We start from the raw sequence: 13376 nt of genomic DNA, 5'->3' as shown, positions 1-13376 counted from the left end.
GCAAGCACGATGTCAAGGAGAGGAAGTAAAGGTTCCTGCCCGAGCTTTTATTAATAAATAAGGAGTCAGTGTGAGACATAAGTTAAGACAAAGGAAATAACCCAAGAAAGATTACGAGGAATATTGATATGAGAATGGGCCAACAAGTAATTAGTAATTGGTCAGAAAGATCCTAGTTATGGCTAAACAGGAGGTTACAGACGAGTCATCAGATCGTGTAAGATAAACATAGTAGAACCCAACATAGAGAATTCAGCCTCGAAGAATATCATTATAATACTTGAAATATATTCAAACAAGAGTCGGGGTAGTTAAGGTACCGTATGAGTTCTATGGGGATAAAAGAAAGTGCCATTGGGAAGGCAGTCAAAATATCAGTTCAGAAGCAATCATACAAGCACAAGGGCATGGAAGTAAGCAACTATGGACGATTATAGGCATGGAAGGACATCAAAAGGTCCGTAATAAGCTCACAACTTTACGAGGGTCAAGGGTTCTCCCTAAGTACTACAACGAAGGACTAGCTGAGGAGATAAGAAAGAAGGCTTAAACCTAAGCACAACGACCTAAAGAGGAAATGGTTGTGTAGCAACAATCTCGTAACAACATTGTAAGCATTCCAAAGGAAAATGGCACCTACCGTGGCTAATGAACGGGATGTAAGAATTAAAAGTAATATTCGAGATCATATGAGTTGTATGAAAACTATGGCAAGTGTAGGCATGTCACGACCCAAAATCCCAACCCGGTCGTGATGGCGCCTCTCGTGAGGACAAGGCCAGCCAATCAACAAAACAGTAAATCTCTTTATAATTGCTTAGCAAGAATAAGTCTAAATCATGGGCAATATAATCTTAAATGCGAAATAAACGTGATAGAACAAGGAAAACCATCCCAACTCAGCCCGAAATCGGGGTGTCACAAGTCATGAGCTACTACAGAGTTTACTAATATTTTACAAAGTCTGGAATTATCATAAATAACAAAGATAAGGGAGAAAACGGGGCTGCGGACGTCAACAGCTACCTCGTTACTCCTAGTCACCGCCTGGCCTGGAAAGAATCAGCGCTCAAGAGCGAACTCAGCTCTGCCTGTATTTGCACACATGGTGCAGAGAGTAATGTGAGTACTCCGACCCAGTGAGTAATAAAAATAAATAACGACTGAAAACATGAAATCTCATAACGGCTCAATATAGCGCTATCCCAAGCAGTAAAATCAGTTATACAGTAAAACAGTGAGTATCAGATAATTCTTCTTTTAAAACAGTAAAGACAAATAATTTCCACAGTAAGGATAATCAAAACCTTGCCCCTCGGGCTCAATATGTAAATCTTAGTATAGTATCAGCCCCTCGGGCTCACTCCCAACTCACCAGCACACAACATCAGCCCCTCGGGCTCACTCCCAACTCACCAGCACACAACATCAGCCTCTCAGGCTCACTCCCAACTCACCACACACAAGCAACGGCCTCTCGGGCCCACTCCCAACTCACCTGGGTACCCTGCGCTCACTGGGGGTGTGTACAGACTCCGGAGGGGCTCCTACAGCCCAAGCGCAATATCAATAGGCCTGAAAGCCTTCACACATCACACACGAGGCCTGAAAGCCTCCTCATATAACACTCGAGGCCTGAAAGCCTCCTCACATCACTCAACATATCCTCACGTATGGCCCTCGGCCTCAATCAGTCCAGAAAATAATCATAAGCCTCTTGGGCATCAGTAAAACAATAGTGCTCAGCTCAACAACATTATAAATATCATTAAATCTCGAGTTGAGTATAAATGTAGCTGAGTTCACAAAATAATATAATTCAATTGGACTGAGTTCAAATAATATTTCAATTCGTGAGGAAAATAGTGATGTAAATTCACAAAAGATTTCAGATAATTGGCACGAAGCCCAAATATGGCAATAAGCCCAATCATAGTGAAAAACAATAAATCTTTATCAATTACGCGGTAAAAATATCAACTGGGATGGACCAAGTCACAATCCCCAATAGTAAATGACCCCGCGCTCGTCATACAACGCGTGTCTCATCTCAACATAGCAGTATGTTGTGCAATCCGGGGTTTCAAACCCTCAGTGCATCATTTAAAATCATTACTCACCTCAAGACGGTCCAATGTCTACTCCGCTATGCCCTTGCCTCTCGAATTTACCTCTTCGCGCGTCGAATCTGGTCAAAACCACAGCGAATACATCACAATATGCTAAGGGAACAATACCCAATCGAAAATGCTCGAAAATGCTAAAAATCACGAAGTTGGCAAAACCCGAGCCCCGGGCCCACTTCTCGAAAAATTACGAAATTCACATCACTGGATTCCTTGTTTCGCCACGAGTCCATACATATCAAATTTACCAAAATCGGAGTTCAAATGGCCCCTCAAATCTCCATTTAATTCTCTTAAGTTTCAAGCCCTAAACCACCATTTTTGTCCATAAATTACTTGAGTTTTCAGCTCTAATCCATGTATTTAACTTGGAAATAAGTAGAAACAACTCACCTTTGATGCTTGATGAAATCCCCCTTGAAATTCTCTCCAAAATAATCCAAGCCAAATGAAAGAAATGAAAGAAATAAGCCAAATCCGTGTTTTAAAGAATCTGCCCGTGCTTCGTCGAGTTGTACCTTGCACTTGTGCTATACAAGTTGTACATCCTATTAAAATTTTCCCTTGTCGGACACCTTCTGCTTAAACACCCATAACGTCTTTCATAAATATCCAAATGACAAATGGTTTGAAGATTTAGAAATTAGACTCGAAGATCTTTAATTTGATAGGTTGTACACCATATAACGCTTTATATATCCCGAGATATGAGCTTCTAAAGCGCATCCGTAAATTCTGTCGAAATCGCTCTACCAGCCATTTTCGATCCATCATAACTTTCTAAGATAATATCTAAATCACAAATGGTTTAACTTTCTGAAAACTAGAATGTAAGGGCTACAACTTTCGTGTTTTGCAATTTTTCTTGTTTGTTATAGATTACAAGATATGAGCTTCCAAACTGGACACCTCGCGCCTGAAATTTTCTGGGCACAACAGAAGCCTTAAAATTTCTGCAATTTTTTTCAAAGATGAAATAGTTCGTTTAACCACCCAAAACTCACCCGAGGCCAGTGGGACCTCAACCAATCATGCCAACATATCCCATAACATCGTTCAAACTTGTTCCAACCTTCGTAACGCTCAAAACAATATCACAACACCAAATTCGCATCGGATTCAAACCTATGAACTTTGAAACTTCTAACTTCCACATCCGATGCCGAAACACGTCAAAACTAGTCCGAATGACCTCAAATTTTGCAGACAAGTCTAAAATGACATAACGAAGCTAGAACAACTCTCGGAATTTTATTCCGACCCTCGAATCAAAATCTCACCTATCAACCGGAATTCGCCAAAATACTAACTTTGCCAATTCAAGCTTAATTCTACACCGGTCATCACAAAAATATTCCGGACACACTCCTAAGTCCCAAATCACCTAACAAAGCTATCCGAACCATAAAATTCGCATTTCGAGCGCTCTAACACATAAGTCAATATCCGGTTGACTTTTCCAACTTTAGCTTCCTTAAAAGAGACTAAGTGTCTCAAACCTTACCAAAATCATTCAGGAATAACTTCAAAATTTTGCACACAAGTCACATTCGAAATTACGGACTTGCCCCAACTTTCGGAATCACATTCCGACCCCGATATTAAAATTTCCACTTCCGGTCGAATTTTCTCAAAAACCTTCAAATTTCTATATTTAGCCAAACGGCTCCAAAATGACCTACGGACCTCTGAATTCACTTCCGATCGTGCTCCCAAATGCAGAATCACCATACGGAGCTACTCCCAGTCTCGAAATTCCAAACGGACATCAATAACACTGAAATGCATTTTAAGCCAAACTGATGCAATTTCTTCTAAAATGCTATCTTCCACAATAGGCGCCAAAACGCTCCCGGGTTATCCAAAACCCGATCCGGGCATACGCCCAAGTCCGAAATCATCATACGAACCTGCTGGAACCTTCGGATCCCAATTCCGAGGTCGTTTACTCAAATATCCAATCCTAGTTCATTTCTTCAATTTTAAGCTTTCAAAATGAGAATTTCCATTTAGATTTGACTCCAAACTTCCTGAATTTTAATTCTGACCATACTCACAAGTCAATATACCTGAGATGAAGCTGCTCATGGCCTCCAACTATTGAATGATGCACCGGAGCTCAAAACGACCGATCGGGTCGTTACAATCTCCCCCACTTAAACATACGTTCGTCCTCGAACGTGCTGAGAACTACACTGAAGTAGTCTGAAATCACTTGTTTAACACCTCATGCACCTTCCCGTGCTACCACCACTCAGTTCAGCACATTAGCTCGATAACTCTGTAGATATACTCCCTTATTCAAGCAAATAATCCATTAGGTCCAATTCGAACATCCTGAATTTCCTGCAAAGAATGTTTCCATCATACGACCACCATATCAATCTCCACACGCTGTACCCAAACATGGCTGCATAACTTTGCTGAATTCACACTTTGCATCACTTTACTCATAGGACCACAATAACATTCTTTAAACATAATAGTCGAAATTCCACAAATCTGATGCTCCCATTGCATCTCATGACCTACATAGGTCTTGCTCTAGTTTTTACAACACCGATACGACTGAAGAGATGTGCCGAAATTCATAATCAACTGTTGAATCAACAATTCATTGGATCTATACTCCTGACAAGTTCCATTACCTTGTCTCAAACCAAAGAATGATCTTTGCTCTATAATATACTTCATATAATCAGTTTGCACTGACCCCAAATCTAGTAACCTCGTCTCACCCAGTACGAACTGCTCAGGCAATAAGTCACCTCGGACATAATCAAAAATCCCACAAGACGCCACAATGTGCCAGTGGGCTACCAATTCGAACGCGATACAAAAGGAAGGCGAACTCTGGGAGGAACTACTCAACTCGCACACTAACATGGACTTCCTCAGAAAACAGGGAAACAGAACACATAAAAGCAAATATGGGCACTGAACTGAACATCACACTGTTGGGGCGCGCAACCCGATCCAAACAACATACCCATGGCGGCGTGCCACCCGATCCACATATAGAACTCACATAAGGAGATACATGTCGAGCTGAATAGCTCACCACATCCAAATACCGAATATCGGTCATAAACACACTAAGGTGCATAATACCATTCCCAAGGAAACATATAGCGTTATAGGCTACAACTCAAGCACAACTGAGGTGCGATACATGATCTAAGTCTCAAGAGCCATCCTGCTCATATAACATCACCGCTGAGCGGAACCTCAACACATAAGGAATTTACCAAGCCGTCTCACAACTCATACATCACAATATATCTTTACATGAATTATCTGACCACGAAATAAGACCGTGACTATCCTTCCATAAAGAGCGCATTGCTGAAATAAACACAACTGGCCTGATGTAAGGCTCACTTCCACATTTAAATCTATCCCCTGACCTCAAGTCAATCCTGATCGTGCCAAGCTAGGCCAATAATATTTCACAGGTCTATAACCCAATAAGCAGAGTGCCCTCCAGACATAAATTCTCAAATGGATGATATTACCAAAATCCTCACACTTGGTTTAAATTTCTAATTAATCAAGTGACTACATGTCACACTTATACAATCTTCTTGTGGGACAAGCTCCCACCATCTTCCGAAATAATTAACGGGTTCGGACATTCAAACCACCGGCTGCACTAACGCTGAAAAGTGATCAAGAATCCCTAACCAGGATGCAAAGCCTTTCTCACAGAACACCGGTCTCAGGTGATACTGACATCAATACCCATCTTACTCAAAACACTGGAAATCCTTTCCTGCTCATCCGAGCTTGTGACATCACAGTCATTGACCAAACTGCGACCTTCCGAAATCATACACAAGATTAGAACCTCACATCTATATTCAGAATAAGCCCGAACCAGCTGTAATAACCGATACCTGCAACCTCAGGTGCAATTACATGATAGACCACATAACTCAAATGATTGTAGTGATAACTTCTAATCACAGTAGTTGCACACAATACCCGAATACCGATAGAAAAACTCTTATCAACTAAAGTGTCATCTCAACACTTTTACATACTGCCAATGCTAACTAAATCACGCGGTAAACCATAACCATTTTCCATATCAACCATTCATGAAGCCACTTCTCCTTTGGCAAATGCTACATCAAATTTCTGAGCCAAAGCTCGATATTATCCTTCCAACATGCTGAAATCAAATCCGTTTGTATTCATTAATGATCCCACTGATCTCTTCTAATCCAACACATTATTCTGGTGACATGATACATCAAGAAGATATGTTTCGCGCACCGGTAGAAGATATCTGGCTTGAACTATGGTAAAAACCATCAAGAAAACTTTTAAATCTGCTCACACATACCCAAGTTATCAAAACGGAATTTCTCTAGCTTGACCAGGCCATGTAGGTCACCAACCCAAAAATATTGCCATAAAACATCTGTAAAGCATCACAATATACGGTATATGAATATGAAGTTTATGGAAAAACCAACACTGGAGTTGTGGTCAAAGCTGTCTTGAGCTTTTGAAAGCTCTTCTCACATTCGTCCGACCATACAAACGGTGCACCCTTCTTAGTCAACTTGGTCAAGGGCGATGCAATTGATGAAAAATCCCTCACAACTGGGATAGAATCAATACTAGGAGTCTCAGCTCCAACATCTAGCACAAACACTAGATATGAAAGACAACCCTTCCCAACTATACGTTGGGCTTTCAAGAAAGAAATTACTCTGCTAGGAACATAATCAGGCATACCACGCCACTCGATCCGCGGTACACCCGACATAGCCAAAGTAACTGTCTTAGCATGACAGTCTAGAATATCATGACACAGAAATAACCAATCCATGCCCAATATAACATCAAAGTCCACCATGCTCAATAGCAATAGATCAACTCGGGTCTCCAGACACTCAATAATCACAACACATGACCGATACACATGGTCCACAACAATAGTATCGCCTACTGGGGTAGATACATGAACATGTAAAGAAGGAAACTATCGGGGCGTACCCAAATAATGAGCAAAATATGAGGACACATAAGAATAGGTGGAACCGGGATCGAATAATACAGAGGCATCTCTGTGGCAGACTGGACAATTCCTGTAATGATAGCATTTGAAGCAATAACATAAAAAGAACAGGCCCGTCCACCGCCTGATCGACCTTAATCACCGTAAGCAATAACCGACTCACCAACACGCCGCAAACTGGAACCAATAGCACAAAATCGTGCAATCAACTTATTTAATAGCAAACTCCCCAACTTGGCTCAAAGACATAGATCAAAACACACTTAATAAATCATAACGCACATACTCTATTATTGTTGTAATACCATAGTGAGATTGAACTCACTCCTTCATAAGCTTGTGGAAACACAAATCATCTAGAATTTTAACTCTTCTGCAATTCTTGCATTCACTCACATAACAGTTAAGCCCACTCTCTAGGCGACCAAATTTAGATTTCAACGCATATTCTTTACTTGTAAATGAGATCTTCTAATAGACAGTATAAGAATTGCACCACCTTAGAACACTCCGCAGGAGATAACCCACATGTTTCACTTCTGATTAATATTTTTGTATACCTTTCACCGTCATTCACATTACACAATCACTTAGTCTTCCTGATTCTAAACTCATACCGTAATATGAAATTTACTTCACTCCAAATAGGAGACATGAAAAGATTCTTCACGCGCCCATAACTCGGGGCTACACATCAGATCACAATGAAAATCAAACACTTAATTGTTCATCTATTATCCTGATGCCCTTCCTCGGGGAATCACAAGCCATCAAGGCACATCTGATACTGAGCGCTCATGCGCGCATACGAATATGTGGAAGGAACTATAAAAGTTACTTTTTCAAGCTGAATCAAGGAGGCACGATTAAGAATTCAAGAATATGAAATTTTTACTAAAGGTTCTGCAGCCTCTCGAGGATAAATACAGACGTCTCCGTACCAATTCGCGAGACTCTACTAAACCTGCTCATGACTCGCGAGACCTAGTAACCTAGGCTCTGATACCAACTTGTCACGACCCAAAATCCCAACCCGGTCGTGATGGCGCCTCTCGTGAGGACAAGGCCAGCCAATCAACAAAACAGTACATCTCTTTATAATTACTTAGCAGGAATAAGTCTAAATCATGGGCAATATAATCTTAAATGCGAAATAAACGTGATAGAACAAGGAAAACCATCCCAACTCAGCCCGAAATCGGGGTGTCACAAGTCATGAGCTACTACAGAGTTTACTAATATTTTACAAAGTCTGGAATTATCATAAATAACAAAGATAAGGGAGAAAACGGGGCTGCGGACGTCAACAGCTACCTCGTTACTCCTAGTCACCGCCTGGTCTGGAAAGAATCAGCGCTCAGGAGCGAACTCAGCTCTGCCTGTATCTGCACACATGGTGCAGGGAGTAATGTGAGTACTCCGACCCAGTGAGTAATAAAAATAAATAACGACTGAAAACATGAAATCTCATAACGGCACAATATAGCGCTATCCCAAGCAGTAAAATCAGTTATACAGTAAAATAGTGAGTATCAGATAATTCTTCTTTTAAAACAGTAAAGACAAATAATTTCCACAGTAAGGATAAATCAAAAGCTTGCCCCTCGGGCTCAATATGTAAATCTCAGTATAGTATCAGCCCCTCGGGCTCACTCCCAACTCACCAGCACACAACATCAGCCCCTCGGGCTCACTCCCAACTCACCACACACAAGCAACGGCCTCTCGGGCCCACTCCCAACTCACCTGGGTACCCTGCGCTCACTGGGGGTGTGTACAGACTCCGGAGGGGCTCCTACAGCCCAAGCGCAATATCAATAGGCCTGAAAGCCTTCACACATCACACACGAGGCCTGAAAGCCTCCTCATATAACACTCGAGGCCTGAAAGCCTCCTCACATCACTCAACATATCCTCACGTATGGCCCTCGGCCTCAATCAGTCCAGAAAATAATCATAAGCCTCTTGGGCATCAGTAAAACAATAGTGCTCAGCTCAACAACATTATAAATATCATTAAATCTCGAGTTGAGTATAAATGTAGCTGAGTTCACAAAATAATATAATTCAATTGGACTGAGTTCAAATAATATTTCAATTCGTGAGGAAAATAGTGATGTAAATTCACAAAAGATTTCAGATAATTGGCACGAAGCCCAAATATGGCAATAAGCCCAATCATAGTGAAAAACAATAAATCTTTATCAATTACGCGGTAAAAATATCAACTGGGATGGACCAAGTCACAATCCCCAATAGTAAATGACCCCGCGCTCGTCATACAACGCGTGTCTCATCTCAACATAGCAGTATGTTGTGCAATCCGGGGTTTCAAACCCTCAGCGCATCATTTAAAATCATTACTCACCTCGAACCGATGAAATCTATAGCTTGCGACGCCTTTACCCGTCAAATCGGCCTCCACGCGCGTCGAATCTAACCAAAATCAGATCGAACATATCACAATATGCTAAGGGAACAATACCCAATCGAAAATGCTCGAAAAACGCTAAAAATCACGAAGTTGACAAAACCCGAGCCCCGGTCCCACTTCTCAAAAAATTATGAAATTTACATCACCGGATTCCTCGTCTCGCCACGAGTCCGTACATATCAAATTTACCAAAATCGGAGTTCAAATGACCCCTCAAATCTCCATTTAATTCTCTTAAGTTTCAAGCCCTAAACCACCATTTTTGTCCATAAATTACTTGAGTTTTCAGCTCTAATCCATGTATTTAACTTGGAAATAAGTAGAAACAACTTACCTTTGATGCTTGATGAAATCCCCCTTGAAATAATCCAAGCCAAAATGAAAGAAATGAAAGAAATAAGCCAAATCCGTGTTTTAAAGAATCTGCCCGTGCTTTGTCGAGTTGTACTTTGCACTTGTGCTATACAAGTTGTACATCCTATTAAAATTTTCCCTTGTCGGACACCTTCTGCTTAAACACCCATAACGTCTTGCATAAATATCCAAATGACAAATAGTTTGAAGATTTAGAAACTAGACTCGAAGATCTTTAATTTGATAGGTTGTACACCATATAACTCTTTATATATACCAAGATATGAGCTTCTAAAGAGCATCCATAAATTCTGTCGAAATCGCTCTACCAGCCATTTTCGATCCATCATAACGTTCTGAGATAATATCCAAAGAATGAATGGTTTAACTTTCTGAAAACTAGAATGTAAGGTCTACAACTTTCGTGTTTTGCAATATTTCTGATATCTTATAGATTACAATATATGAGCTTACAAACTGGACACCTCGCGCCTGAAATTTTCTGGGCACAACAAAAGCCTAAAAATTTCTGCAATTTTTTTCAAAGATGAAATAGTCCGTTTAAGCACCCAAAACTCACCCGAGGCCAGTGGGACCTCAACCAATCATGCCAACATATCCCATAACATCGTTCAAACTTGTTCCAACCTTCATAACGCTCAAAACAACATCACAACACCAAATTCGCATCGGATTCAAACCTATGAACTTTGAAACTTCTAACTTCCACATCCGATACCGAAACACATCAAAACTAGTCCGAATGACCTCAAATTTTGCAGACAAGTCCAAAATGACATAACGAAGCTACAACAACTCTCAAAATTCCATTCCGACCCTCGAATCAAAATCTCACCTATCAACCGGAATTCGCCAAAATACTAACTTTGTCAATTCAAGCTTAATTCTACACCGGTCATCACAAAAATATTCCGGACACACTCCTAAATCCCAAATCACCTAGCAAAGCTATCCGAACCATAAAATTCACATTTCGAACGCTCTAATGCATAAGTCAATATCCGGTTGACTTTTCCAACTTAAGCTTCCTTAAAAGAGACTAAGTGTCTCAAACCTTACCAAAATCATTCAGGAATGACTTCAAATTTTGCACACAAGTCACATTCGACATTACGGACTTGCCCCAACTTTCGGAATCGCATTCCGACCCCGATATCAAAATTTCCACTTCCGGTCGAATTTTCTCAAAAACCTTCAAATTTCTATATTTAGCCAAACGGCTCCAAAATGACCTACGGACCTCCGAATTCACTTCCGATCGCACTCCCAAATCCAGAATCACCATACGGAGCTACTCCCAGTCTCGGAATTCCAAACGGACATCAATAACACTGAAATGCATTTTAAGCCAAACTGATGCAATTTCTTCTAAAATGTTATCTTCCACAATAGGTGCCAAAACGCTCCCGGGTTATCCAAAACCCGATCCGGGCATACGCCCAAGTCCGAAATCATCATACGAACCTGCTGGAACCTTTGGATCCCAATTCCGAGGTCGTTTACTCAAAATTCCAATCCTAGTTCATTTCTTCAATTTTAAGCTTTCAAAATGAGAATTTCCATTTAGATTTGACTCCAAACTTCCTGAATTTTAATTCTGACCATACACACAAGTCAATATACCTGAGATGAAGCTGCTCATGGCCTCCAACTGTTGAATGAGGCACCGGAGCTCAAAACGACCGATCGGGTCGTTACAAGGCACTATGATAAGCAAAGTATGGATGCAGCAACGGGATAGAAAGACCAGGAAAAGTAATTGCCTATGTTTAAAGAAAACGGAGATAGAACGAAAGGAATTATTGATCAATGGTCTAGAGTTAGTTATGTGATGAACGCACTTAAGATTTCGGAATATTATCCATGCATCAACATATATGTTGACAATCATACAGTCGTAGAAGATTCCGGTACAAGTTAAAAGAAAGAATTGAGCCCAGATCATAGACAAAAGATTGAATTGTCAGAAGATTTTATCATGGATATTCCGTAGCGTACATGAAGGGCTAAAGTAATAACTAATACCATGAACCGCATATCGGGAAGTAGCTTAAGCCTACATAAAGGCTGATCAGAAAAAGGAGGAAACTAAAGAGATACATCAACGAAGTTAATTAGAAATCTAATTATTGGACCCTGAAAATTACAAAAATCTTGATTGAGAACCTTGCAGAATCACTCTTACTATCAAATGTACAAGAGAAATAATGCAGTAGCCATATTCTATAGTGGCTCTACGATAAAGCCAGTTAGAAATGTCCCAGCCTCATAAGAAGTCAGTACGAAGCTCCCACCGGATTGTGTATGTACCAGAGGTGCGAGTATTATAATAGAGCTTCAAGTTATGGACGTGAATTACACCTAGGTGGAAGGGAGGTCATAATAGAGAGAGAAGATACGATGCGAGATCTTAAGGTAAGTAAGGTAAAAGTGAACAACGTACGAGATACTCAAAGGTAGAAGATCGTGAATAGTCCATACTTCGAATAGAAGGATATAAGCACGGGGATCTAATAACCGGAAATGATAGTGGCATCGTCGGCGACATGTCTTCCAGCCTATGGTTTCTAAGTATTGAGAGATCGAGTTAAGAGAATAGAGAAAAGTTGGAGATGATGTGATGTCTCTCTTGATGTTCTAAAATAACACAAGGAAATTCAAGCAAGTTGAAGGAAAATTACGAGTAGTATAAATAGATATGTATAGGTCGCAAGCTAAAGTATAGTAAAGCGATAAAGTTTTATGGCAGGATGTAAGAACGAGAAAAGGCGAGTGAGAAGGTGAAGAGAATGGATTAGTCCTTAGAATTAATCCCATGAAAATAAGAAGATCATGTGGTTTCTCTAAGTTATACAAAGCTTAGTATAGCCTGAATAAACTCAAAGGAGTCAAAGACGAATGGCATTTAGAAAGAATGAAATGCTGACCCAGTAATAAAAAGAGGGTATAATTGTCACAGATAAAAGATGAAGTTTGGGCCTTCGTTTGAATAATTAAAAAAAAAATAGAAGAAGAGAAGGAGAAAAAGATTTCGCTGATGGCACGAAATTAAGATACCCCATACGGTGAATGACATTGAGACACTATGAAATATGATTATGGAAATCACTTCAAATATTCCTCAATACAACGTAAGCCCTAGCGATAATGTATTACGTAAGAAGTTTCAAGTTTTCAAGTAAAGGATTATAGATCAACATTGAGGCGAATCAACAATGGTCAGATATAAGGTACAAAGTATGACATAAGATTAGTCCATAATTCTTAAGATGAACGGTAATGAAGGGGCATTGAAGGACTGAGATTTATACCTAAAGGGTAGGCAACAAAAGTAACTGGGAACTTGGTAAGCATACCTCAGTAAAGGTAGATTGAAGCAAAAATTATGGTATAGTATAACCCATGTAAATGC

Source organism: Nicotiana sylvestris, chromosome 10, assembly GCF_000393655.2.
Source record: "Nicotiana sylvestris chromosome 10, ASM39365v2, whole genome shotgun sequence".
NCBI classification, from domain to species: domain Eukaryota; kingdom Viridiplantae; phylum Streptophyta; class Magnoliopsida; order Solanales; family Solanaceae; genus Nicotiana; species Nicotiana sylvestris.
The sequence above is the reverse complement of the archived record's forward strand: the minus strand, read 5'-3'. Positions refer to the sequence as shown.